The sequence below is a fragment of the Phocoena phocoena genome, chromosome 19, assembly GCF_963924675.1.
Source record: "Phocoena phocoena chromosome 19, mPhoPho1.1, whole genome shotgun sequence".
NCBI classification, from domain to species: domain Eukaryota; kingdom Metazoa; phylum Chordata; class Mammalia; order Artiodactyla; family Phocoenidae; genus Phocoena; species Phocoena phocoena.
In genome coordinates this window covers 58,457,787-58,469,534 of record NC_089237.1, presented here as the reverse complement: position 1 = coordinate 58,469,534, position 11,748 = coordinate 58,457,787, and the positions used below count along the sequence as shown (strand labels likewise).

At 55.5% G+C, this 11,748-nt stretch overlaps 1 protein-coding gene across 1 annotated transcript in view; it reads left to right on the top strand.

Annotated features, from left to right (window-relative positions):
- The first annotated feature begins 298 nt into the window (after positions 1-298).
- Positions 299-11,748, top strand: part of EPN2 (epsin 2) — a 66,551-nt gene continuing 55,101 nt past the window's right edge. The window contains exon 1 of the mRNA XM_065896867.1: positions 299-456. The gene's annotated coding sequence lies outside the window, so the exon portion shown is untranslated. The remainder of the gene's footprint in view (positions 457-11,748) is intronic.

Below are 11,748 nucleotides of genomic sequence, written 5' to 3'. Positions count from 1 at the left end.
GGGGCGCGGTGGGAGGGCTGGGTAGTCTGCGTGGGGTCGTGGGTATCCGGGTGGAGGCCCTGGGGTCGGGGAACGAGGGGTCTGGGCTGGCTGGGTCGGGGTGGGATGCCAGCAGGCGCGGGGCGGGGCCAGAGGGCACCTGGCGGGGCCTTGCGAGGCCTGGGCTGGACGGAGGGGCGGGGCCTCGGGAGCGCGAGGCGGGGCTTCGTTGAGGCTTGGGCTGAGCGGAGGGGCGGGGCATCGGGGACACGGGGCGGGGCCTGGACTGGCGGAGGGGCGGGGCGGCGGGCGCGCGCACGCAGTCGGCGCGCCCCCTCCCGGCCGCCATGTTGGCTGGTGTGTGGGTGTCAAACGGAGCTGGAAGCGCCGGCGTCTCCGGTGGCTCCCCTCGCTCCCGCCTCCCCAACGCTACTGGCGGCCGCAGCCGCGCATCCGGGTCGGCCCGGAGGAGCGCAGGTGAGCTGGGGCCACGGGGCTCGGGGGCCGGAGCGGGCCCAGGTCGCGGACCCTGCCCCTTCCCGGGCGGACGCCCCCAGAGCGCTGCCCCCCCAGCCGTCCCCCAGAGCATGCACCCCCGCAGTCCCAGCCGTGTCTCCACCTCAGGCGGGACCCCTTCTTACCCGTCCCACGAGGTGGAGAACGGCCCCCTCCCCATCTGGATCCCTCGTTCCGCTGCAGAGACCCCCCCCATTTCCCCTCGGGGAGCTTTTCCTTTCGTATCCTCGGAGCCTGGGGCGCCCCCTCCTCCCACCCGAGATCCGGGAGCCCCTCCAGGCCTCACCGTTTACCTTTAAGCCTAGAACAACCCCGCGCCTCCTCCCCGGGGCACTTTGCTCCCCTCCCCGGGCCAGGCGGCCCTTCCCTCCGGGAGTCGGGGGAGGGATCCCCCGTCCAGGATGCCGGCCGTCCCTCTCTGGGCTGCCGCGGGTCCCCTCCCTTCCCCAGGGACCAGGTTCTCCCTCCCCGCCCCCGCCCCACAGCCCAGCGGGATCGGGGGCGGCAGAGCCAGGCTCCAGCTGCCTTTTGTTCCGCGTGGGATGGCAGAGACCCCGCCCGGCGATTCTGCCGGCCTGGTCGGGTGGGTGACTGGGTGCGCGGGGCCGCGTCTTCCAGGAGACCCTTCCTCTCTCTCCCCGTGGGGCGGCTCCCCAGGAGCCCAGCGCCTTGGGAGAGGCCGGCCCTTCCTAGAGGAGTCCGTGCCAACAGGTTTTTGTTTGCGATCGGAGTTGGTCCGGTGGCTTGGCGGGGGGCGGGGGGGGGGGGGGCGGGGGAGGTGCAGCTTGCTCCCCCAGAAACCCCGGTAGGGGCCTGTGGAAACCCATTCCTCCGCCCAGGGGCTCCGTCTGGGGCCCTTCACTGTTTTGCTGCCCTGCGGACGCATCTGAGTCTGTGCTGCAAGGAGGATGGGGCTTAACCATCGTGAGGGTTCAGATGGGGGAAACTGAGGCCCAGAGAGATTGGCCCGAGGTCATGCAGCAATACAGTGTCAGTGCCAGAACTCGATGCTTGGGTTCCAGGGCACTCTCCGGGGTGTTTCAGAATATTTTTAGAGAGATGTTTAGGGTTATCCCCTTCCACTTTTCAACGTTCACGTAAGAAAATGGACAGGAAAAGATGAGAAGTGTGAGTGCTTCCTTTCCACCTCAGGAAATGCCCTGTGAAAGAAGGGATTGGAACAGGAGGTTAAAATGATTGAAAAGGTGAATTTTAGTTTTTAATTGTCCATGCACTCCCCCAGTTATGTAGGATAATGAAGATTTGGCAGACAACTTGTGTCTCCTGTAGCTCTAGATATGGATGGTAGGTGCTGGCCAATCATATACCCAGTCCCTCACAGCAGTGATTGCATTTGCACTGATAATTAAGTTTTCTTCTGTATTTAAGTGAACAGCCAAGGGGCCTGCAGGTTTCTGAATGGTACTTGTTCCAGCAGTTATCTTTGGGACAGGTGATTGTGTCGGAGAAGTTGCCAAGATCTTCTCATATTTATCTGTATATATTTTTTAATATCTGTATTTTTATTTATTTATTTATTCATTTTGTGGTACGCGGGCCTCTCACTGTTGTGGCCTCTCCCGTTGCGGAGCACAGGCTCCGGACGGACGTGCAGGCTCAGCGGCCATGGCTCACGGGCCCAGCCACTCTGTTGGCTGTGAGATCTTCCCTGACCAGGGCACGAACCCGTGTCCCCTGCATCGGCAGGCGGACTCTCAACCACTGCGCCACCAGGGAAGCCCAATATCTGTATTTTTATTTTACATTTTTAAAGCTTATTTGCTTCTTGAGTTTTTTTTTTAATTAATTAATTTATTTTTGGCTGCATTGGGTGTTCGTTGCTGCGCACGGGCTTTCTGTAGTTGCGGCGAGCGGGGGCTACTCTTCGTTGCGGCGCGCGGGCTTCTCATGGCGGTGGCTTCTCTTGTTGCAGAGCACGGGCTCTAGGTGCGCGGGCTTCGGTAGTTGTGGCTCGTGAGCTCTAGAGCTCAGGCTCAGTAGTTGTGGCACACGGGCTTAGCCGCTCCGTGGCATGTGGGATCTTCCCGGACCAGGGCTTGAACCCGTGTCCCCTGCATTGGCAGGTGGATTCTTAACCACTGCGCCACCAGGGAAGCCCCCATTGTCATACTCTTGTGAAGCGTGTTAAAGTTTTCAAAGCTTTCTGAGAGCTGTTCTCACTGTTCCCCAGAATCTTCCTGTTGGATTGGTGGGGTGTGGATGAATGTGGTTGTTGACATTTTATGGCATGAGGACCTGTTGACCCTGAGCCTTGGAGAAATCAAAGGGCTTGGATTTGGGGGAGTGAAGTCTGGGAGGGTATGAGGAATTATCTAGTCCTACCCTCCCATTTGTTTGCTGGGCTTTCCACTCAAGCATTCTGTTTAAACAGATCTTCTGTCCAGCCTTCGCCAGCCAGCTCCCCCAGCGTCTGGGCCCCTCCAGCTCTGCTCCCTGAGCCTCACCACCCCAGGCATTCTTTTGGAGTACTTAGCACGCTGTCTGTGTATCTGGGGCTCTTGTGACACTGTGAAGTCTTTGAGGCCGGTGATCGCCCTGCCTTTCCTTCCCCAGCACCAGCTCAGTCTCTGGTGTGTGGCAGGCACGAAGATGTGAGGTGTGCAAGGAGTCCTGGGGGCGGGCAGGGAACACACTTACCCATCCCTGCTGTAGGCTCCATTGTTCTGTCTTGCTCTTGCAAAAACTGCTGCTGGTGGCCCAGCAGGCCTATGTCAGTCACGTGGGTATTATCTCCTTTCTACAGGTGAGGAAACCGAGGCCCAGGAGCGTCAGTCCTGTGCTCAAGGTCACACAGCCAGTAGGTGATGGGGCTGGGATTCACCTATTGGCTGTTGGATCCCCAAATATTATGACACCTGTTACCTCATCTGAGAAACTGAGTACTGGGGTGAAGAGACGCACTCTAGGCCCAGCTGTGAGTTGGAGGAGGACGGAGTACTGTGGGGTGACCTGATTAAGATTGCTGAGGTGGGAGAGAGCAGGTTTTGCTTTTGTCAGATGCATTGTGAAATGACTGTTTATCCCCATCTGTTGAGTTTTTGAAAATTGACAGGCTTTCTGATAAGTTTGTCAATGGAATTTTCTTTGGTCTTAGTTAGCTTGTTCAAGGTGTCTAAAAATAGAAACTTAGAAAAACAAACACAATGAAGTAAGTGTCTGTGAAGCTGAGAGGGTGTGTTGAGTAGCATCTGTCCACGGGCCGTTTGACCACACCTATCTTCCAGGATTTTGATGTCTTAAAATACAAAGCTGTTTGAGCAGACTTTGTTGTTGCTGTTGAACATAATTTCATTTTGTCTTTACATCCATGTGTAACACAGGGATTGTCACCCATCCATGAATGGAAAAACTGAGGCCCAGAGAGGTTCGGTAACCTTTGAGGAACTGACCCAGCCAGGAGTCAAACTCAGGTCTGTGTGATTACCAAACCTGGGTCCCTGCTACTCCACCAGCCACTGCAGAAAGCAGTGACGATGAGTACTCACTTAAGTTGAAGGATAAGCTTGTGATCTGAAAGTCATCAAGTTTATTTAGAAGGTTGGGAGTTGTGAACGAGGAGATGTCTGTCTTTTTCCTAACTTTAGGATCTGTGAAGGTGCTGAGGTTTGAATATCAAGAGTTTCGTGGACTGCTTGATCGCAGCAAAATTTAGGGTTCGGTTTTAAAAATTGGCCTGGCTCCTTTGAAGCAGATCTGTGGCACTGTTATAATACCCCCTGCATGTGCATGGGATTCCTTCTGGTGACTCAGCCCCGGCCCACCCAGGTGCTGGAGCTGCTTTGTGCCTTCCTGTTAGTCCTGATCTGGGCGGAATGCGCCAGCCCTCTAGAGACAGGGAGGGTAGCTTCTTGCTCTCTCTGGTCAAAGCAGTGGTAGAAATTGGGGCACAGAGGTCAGTGGAGGGACCCCTGTGTCCTCTTCATGGCACCCAGCTAACAAGTGGAGCAGGGAGAAGCAGGCTTGCCCTGCGGGGTGGCTGACCATCCAGGGCTGATGCATGATGTGGATTTAAAAGCATCTATAATTCATCACTTCTGAGCGCAGGCTTCGTCGCGCCTCTCACTCCCACCCTCCCCTCTTAAGGAAGTGTCATCGTCACATCTCGGTGGCTCTGTAGCTGAGGACACCAAATGGTACAGATAGTTTGGCTACTAAGGCCTTGTGACAAGTAGCTTTGGAATCAGATGTGGGCACAAATTGGCCTCCTGGCTGGATGGCTTCGGGCACTTTAATCACTGAGCTTTGGTTTCCTTGCTTCTAAAGAGGGCCAATAATAACCACTTTGCAGACAGACTAGTGGTCTTTGTCAGACGCTGGTGCACATCGGCATTGCGCAGAGTTTCAGAAACTCCCCCAGAGTTTCTGATTCAGTGGGTCTGGAGTGAGGCCTGAAAATGGGCATTTTCAGCCAGTTACTGGGTGTTACTGATGCTGCTGGTTCTGGGGCCAGATTTGGGAACCGTGGCCCAGAGGACAGAGTGAGAAGGCGTGTGGGGAGCCTGCGAGGGCCAGCTGTGCCGGAGGCTCACCAACAGCGGCTCCCTTCTGCCCCCCAGGTGCTTCTGTGTATTGCTCAGATGACGGCATGACCCTTGGGAAGGGAATTTGGTTTCTCAAAGCGATGTTTTCACCTGTTCTGCCCCCCAGGTGCTTCTGTGTATCGCTCAGATGATGGCATGACCCTTGCGAAGGGAATTTGGTTTTCTCAAAGCAATGTTTTCACTTGTTCTTACGTGATTGTAATTGGGCTGTGGTCACAGGCGTCGTGACCCTGTGGGTTAGTTGGGATGTTTTCCTTCATGAAGGGAACGTAAGATGTCAGTGCCCTTCAAAGAGGCAGTAAATCCAGGATCCTGTTTGAAAAGCTGGTTCTTCATTCCCACACATCAAGCGAGATGTTCACTGTCAAGGCCCTTTAGAAATGCAGCTGGGAAAGGGCAGGGGGTGTGGCGTTGGGCATGGAGCAGACTCCCACGGGGCCACTGGGGCGGCCACTGGTGTTAATGGAAGTCACTCCTCCCTCCAACAATTCCTAGTGATTTCATATTCTTTGGTGTTTAGAGTTTGGAAAAAAAATTAATTTCCTCCAGTAGGTAATTATCAGCTTGTCCATCAAAACCAAACACGTGGGTGTGTGTGAGCCCTGATGGTCTTTGAGTGTCTCCTTTGTGCCAGGCCCTGTGTGACTCCTTTTATGCCCAGTAGTTAATTTTCATTGTGATCCTCCAAGACCTGTCACCACTGCTCTTTTTGCCTGTGCAAAAACTAAGTCTCAGAGAGGTTCAGCAGCCTGCCTCAGGCCACACAGCCAGTCAGCGCCCCAGCTGGTATTTGCTGCCGCCAGTGTCAGATTGAAAACCACACTATTTCCATGGCCTCGGCCCGCAGCCGTGTTAGGCTCCCACTACCTCAGTGTACGCTTACGGCAAACCCGCAGGCATTTCGCAGGGGAGCAGAGCTGGGGCTCGGAGGGCTCGGACTTGTTCACATGCACCCACCCAGTGCCCGGCAGGACCTGCATTCAGTCCCATGCGGGCCTGAGTTTGGAGCTCAGGAAGCTGTTTCTGTGGCAACACCTCCCCTCCCGGCCCAGGGCTGCAGAAGTCAGTTCTAAGACCCGAAGCTGCCTGGGTGTGTAGAGCACGGCCCTGGGGGAGCCCCAGCTGGGCTTGCGGGAGGAAGTCTTTGTGGCTGGTAAGGGTTTCTGTGTTTGCAAAGCTGTGTTAAAATCATTGCCCAAATTGCTCTTTGAGAGAAGGGGCTCTTTCTTTTTGCTCTGTAATCGTGAAGCTCTGCGCATTTGTTCCGTAAACATGACACATGGGAATTTAGGACTAAAGAATGGTCTGGTAATGCTGTTAAAATGTGATCAGATTCACGCTGAAGAGCTCGGTAGCTTTAAAACGTCACGTGTAAGTAAAAACGTGAAGCATCTCCTTCCTCAGCAGGCAGTTCATGCGTGACTTCTAGCAAATGGGTCATTTTTCTGGTCGTACCAAGGGTGAGGAGGCTGGGGTGTGCTCACTTTCCCAAGGTTTGAAGATTGCCTGCAGCTCCCCAGCAAGGGCTGATAGACAGCTATGTGTCAGTACGTGCCCTGCCCTCTTGGGAGGCCCGGGAGGTTTGGACTCGAATTTGTTGTTCTGTAACCTCTTTAAGACTCTGAGGTGACTAAATCATGAGAGCAAAAAGTTGCTATCCAGAGTCTGCCCGCTTCTCTGTGTCCCCCTCCCCCAAAGTCATGGCAATAAAGGAATACTGACAGGCTGAGAAGTCACATTTTTATTTGAAAGTACGTCCTCCCTGAGTGCCCGTTTTTTTTTTTTTTTTTTTCTTTGCGGTACGCGGGCCTCTCACTATTGTGGCCTCTCCCATTGCGGAGCACAGGCTCCGGACGCGCAGGCTCAGCGGGCACGGCTCACGGGCCCAGCCACTCCGCGGCACGTGGGATCCTCCCGGACTGGGGCACGAACCCGTGTCCCCTGCATCGGCAGGCGGACTCTCAACCACTGCGCCACCAGGGAAGCCCTGAGTGCCCATTTGATACCCAGAGCTGTCATGGGGTATAACGAGTGTACTTTGGATCCAAAATTTTGGGAAATGATGGTCAGAGAAATAGTTTTTGGGCCACTTTATGAGAGGCCGTTGGTTGATGTAGAAGCGTGGGCACAAATCAAGGGCAGTTCCTTGACAATAGGGCTGACATTTGAGATCAGCGTCAGCCTTGGGGTTATACGGCACGTAGTCTCTAGGGTCAGAGGGCTGGGTGTTTGAGAGGTGCCATGGCTCTCGCCACCAGGAGCTCAGTCTAACTGAGAAGACAGTCAGCATCAGTGAGACAGAAGCTGGTGGTTTGTTGAGTTGTGATGTTGATTTTCTCGGTCAGGAAGTCAGGAATGGAGAAAAGTCTGGAAGAGTCAGGGAGAAGGTAGGATTGAAGCTGGACCTGGCAGGACAGGGAGCTGCGTCCGGGAGAAGGCAGCAGAGGGCGCGGGCGTGGGTGGGTGCCTGGGGCGGGGCCGGGGGTGGGGGTGGGCGGCGCAGGCTCCGGAAGCAGCTCTGCTGGGCCGATGCCTGCTGAGAGCAGCGAGCGCCGAGGTGGCCAGGCGGCCACTGGCTGTGATGAGGCCACGACCTTGGGACTGGGGGGTGCGGCAGTAGGGACCCGAGCGAGGGGGCCTCTGGCGGGGCCTGCCGCGTGGCATAGCTCCCGTGGGTGAGGGCCTGGCCAGGCTGGCCTCCTGGGGCTGGATGGGCCCCAGCCCCGGAGCCAGTCCCAGGGTGTGTGTCAGAGCGAGTGGGGGAGGCAAGGACCTCGGGGCCTTCCTGCGGCCGGGAAGGTGGCTGCGACGCCTCGCCAGCCTGCGGTTCGTATCCTTGTCTGCACCTGCAGATCGCATGGCCTGGAAAGCTTTTTCAGGACGCCTGTGATGCGGCCCCGCCCCAGACCGTGGAGTGGGAGCCAGTGGTGTTTTAGAAGTGCTCCAGCTGATTCAGATGCTTTGTGTGGGCTGAGAGGCTGAACTGTGTGCTCAGGGAGCTTCTGGGAGTGCCAGGGATTAGGAGGTGGGAGGAGGCTGGAGCCAGAGAGAGCAGGAGGCCTTCGTAGTCGTGAGGTGTGTGTGGGGTGCTGGGGCCCGGAGCTCCTGTTGCGCTGCTGCGGAGGGCAGGGGAGGGCAGGGGGCAGGTTAGGTGGAATGTGCCAGAGGAGGAGGGGCAGGATGACCAGGTTTGCCTTTGAACCACCTTGGGAGGGCGGGGCTGGGCTAGCAGTGTGCCAGCAAGGTGAGGGCAGAAGAGACTGTGGCCCACCAGTCTGGTGACCTCCTTGAGCCTGGCTCTTAGCCACGTCTGTGGAGCAGGCACCACCGGTCCTTACCGGCCAGTCCAGCCTGGGAGCCAGGTTCCTTCCTGCACCCCTGATTGTAATGACTGCAACAGACACTACTTGTAAAATGTAAGACTACATTTCTTTAAAGTAACTACAGTAAAGGTAGTTGTAATTTAAGGCTCCTAATTGAGGTAGATTCACTTTATTGATTAAAGATCAGAAGTGAGGTTTTACCTGGTGTATTTAACACATACCACAATATCATCATTTATGATATTTCCAGAAAAGATTAGTTTACAGTCCAGTTCATTCAATCTTTATTCAATGTTTATTGAACACATATATGTTATGTACTGTACGTTGGGAATACATACAAGAGGTAAGTACCTGGGAGGGATAAATTAGGAGTTTGGGATTAACATATACACATGACTATATATAAAATAAATAACCAACAAGGACCTACTCTGTAGCACAGAGAACTATACTCAATATATTGTAATAACCTAGAAGGAAAAGTAATCTGAAAAAGTACACACACACACACACACACACACACACACACCTGAATCACTGTGCTGTCCACCTGAAACTAACATGATATTGTAAATCAACTATACTTCAATTAAAAAAAAAAGTAAGTTCCTGCCCTCATGTAGCTGATGGTCTGCAGAGGGTGGCTGCTGACATGGGACAGTGTCAGCCCCAAGATGCAGAGGGTGGCTCCTGACACGGGAGAGAGAGAGACCTCTAGAAAGTGGTGTTAGACACTGAGAATGCACCTGGGTGTCAGAGAGGAAATGGTACATAAGTAGAGTCTTGAAAGAAGAGCGGGCGTTCTGGGGGACAGAGGGCCCCAGGCGGCGGGAGTGGGCTGGGAGCCCGCCGTGCTTCTCACACAGTCTTGGCAGTGAGCGGCCGGGCCGTGGGTGCTCAGAGCAGCTCTGCTCTGTCTGCGCCTGGGGAGCTGAAAAGGCTCCTATGAGAGGAGGTCCTCTGTGGTTTGAGACAAGCGAAGGTGATGTCATTGCTGTGGTGCCGGGGCGGGCTGGGTACCCGAAACGTCCACACTCCTTTCTTTTGCCGCAGCAGGTGGGGTTGGAGAGGGTTCTCAGCCACCCCACCTGTACTGGAGGTTGGTTCCTCAGGTCCCAGGGCGGGGGGCGGGGGGACGGCCGAGGCAGCGCCCTCACGCCTGGTGAGCAGGTCCCCTGGGCAAAGGCCTCCTGACAGCCAAGCAGCTCTGTTTTCCAGAAACCCCTGGACACCTTTGTGACCAGATTGTCACAGGTGAGGGACCCCGGCCGTACCTTGAGGTGCATGTGAGAGGCTGCTGTGTGTCAGGCTTGGTGCTGGGTACCCAGGGATGGCCCGGCCCTCAGCCCTCCAAGTGTGCCCTCGGCAAAAGTGGTCCCTGGGCTCGATGCAGCCCACCGATGCTTTCCGTCTGGGTCGTACTGTGCCTCTTGCTAAAAATTAAACTTGGTTGCTGTATTGGTTTTCTATGGCTGCTGTAACAAACTACCACACACGAAGTGGCTTAAAGCAATACGGTTGTATGCGTCAGAAGTCCACACGGCTCTTAGGGAGCTAAAGTCACAGTGTAGGCAGGGTTAGCTGCTTCTGGAGGCTCTAGGGGAGCCCTGTTCCCCCGCCTTTTCCAGCTCCCGAGGCCGTCTGTGCCTCGTGGTCCCTTCTCTCTTCAAAGCCAGCGGCAGCCAGTCCTGTCCCTCTCACACCGCGTCCCTCTGACACGGGCTCTTCTGCCTCCCACTTGTACTTTAAGGTCCCTTGTGGTTACACTGTGCCCCCGGATCATCCAGGATCCTCCCCCCGTTTTAATGTCAGCTGATTAGAAACCTTAATCGCATCTGCTCCTGTAACTCCCCTTTGCCATGTAACTGGGATCAAGATTGGGCATCTTGGGAGGCCATTATTCTGTCTACCCCGATGCTGACGTGAAAATCAGGAGATCTTACATAGCAGTCCAGACTTGCGGCTTCACTGACAAATCAGAACACTTGGCGGCCGAGGGCCTGCACTGTTGCCTGGCAACACTGGGTCAGTGCCAGGGTCGGCGCCATCTCTGGATGGGGTTGTGAGCGCCAGCCCTTTGCAGCCCCCACCCCTCCCGTCGTGCCCACTCGTCTCCCTTCGTGTCCTGGGCCCTGCTCTGGGGACCCAAGGCCTCACACAGTCCCGTCATGGCAGGCTCGTGCTCCGGGTGGTGGAGCTTCCTACCTCCCTCTGCCGTGTCCTCTTCCTTGTCCCTGCGAGACTCCCCTCCCCCACCTCCATACCCTGTCCCGCACCCCCTCCGTCCTCTCCACCCCCCCCACCAGGCTCTACATTCCAGAGCATCTCTGGTGCTATTTTAGGTGGTATTGTTTGTACCATAACTCCTCGTCTCCTGTCCCCTGCTTTTCTGGCGCCCAACGCTGGTACATCCTGGTGCCTTCCATCCTATCTCTTGCATTGGCGTTTGTGAAAAGCAGGTCTTTCCAGTGCACCTTCGGAGCCGTATCCATCGAGTCAGGACGACACAGCAGCATTTAGTTGAACATCTGCCATGTGCCACGTGCTTTCCTAGACACTGGGAATATGATGCGGGATGAGGTGGAGGCAGATACCTGCCTCGCCTCCCCTGCAGACCTTGTTCTAGAAGAGGGAGAAAGAGAGACAAGTCTGGGCCTCCTCCTGCGTCTCGGGAGGGAGGTCTGGCAGCACCATGCTGCTCGGGCCCTGGCCTGGGGGCGAGCTCCGTCTGCAGTGCTGCGAGGTGCCGGGGCTCCAGCAAAAGCATTGCAGTGGAAGCTCCCCGTGTTGGCAGGCGTCGCCTGGACCCCAGCTGACAGCTGAATTGGGGCAGGCATTTCGGGGCCCAGATGGCATGTTGGGTGGCAGTGTGAAGGACCAGAACGGACGCCTCTGTGTGCTGCTGCCCGGTGGTCTGACCTGGGGCTCTGGTTGTTTTCGGGGAGTCCTTTGTGTGGCCTCTTGTGGCCAGGGCTGCCCCCAGGTGACCCCGTGCTGTGGGGCCCAGGTGGAGGGTGCCGGGTTGAGCCCCTGGGGTTTGACAGCTTAGGGGCATCTAGTTCTTTTGTCTACACAGAATATGATCCAGCAGGTCAGAGATCTTTGGAAATTTGCTTGAAAACAAAGCAAGACTTATTGTTATGGAGGATTTTCAACTTATAAAAATAGAATAGTTCAGTGAACCCCCATCACTCAGCTTTGACTGTTGTAATGTAGGCTCTTCCCCCTCTCCGCTGCCCCCAGATTATTTCAAAGCAAATCCCAGACTTGACTTCATTGATAAGTGCCTCAATGTGTATCGCTCACAGATGTGGACTCTTTGGAAACTTATTTTTATGTGAGGACTGACCACCAGCAGTCCTATT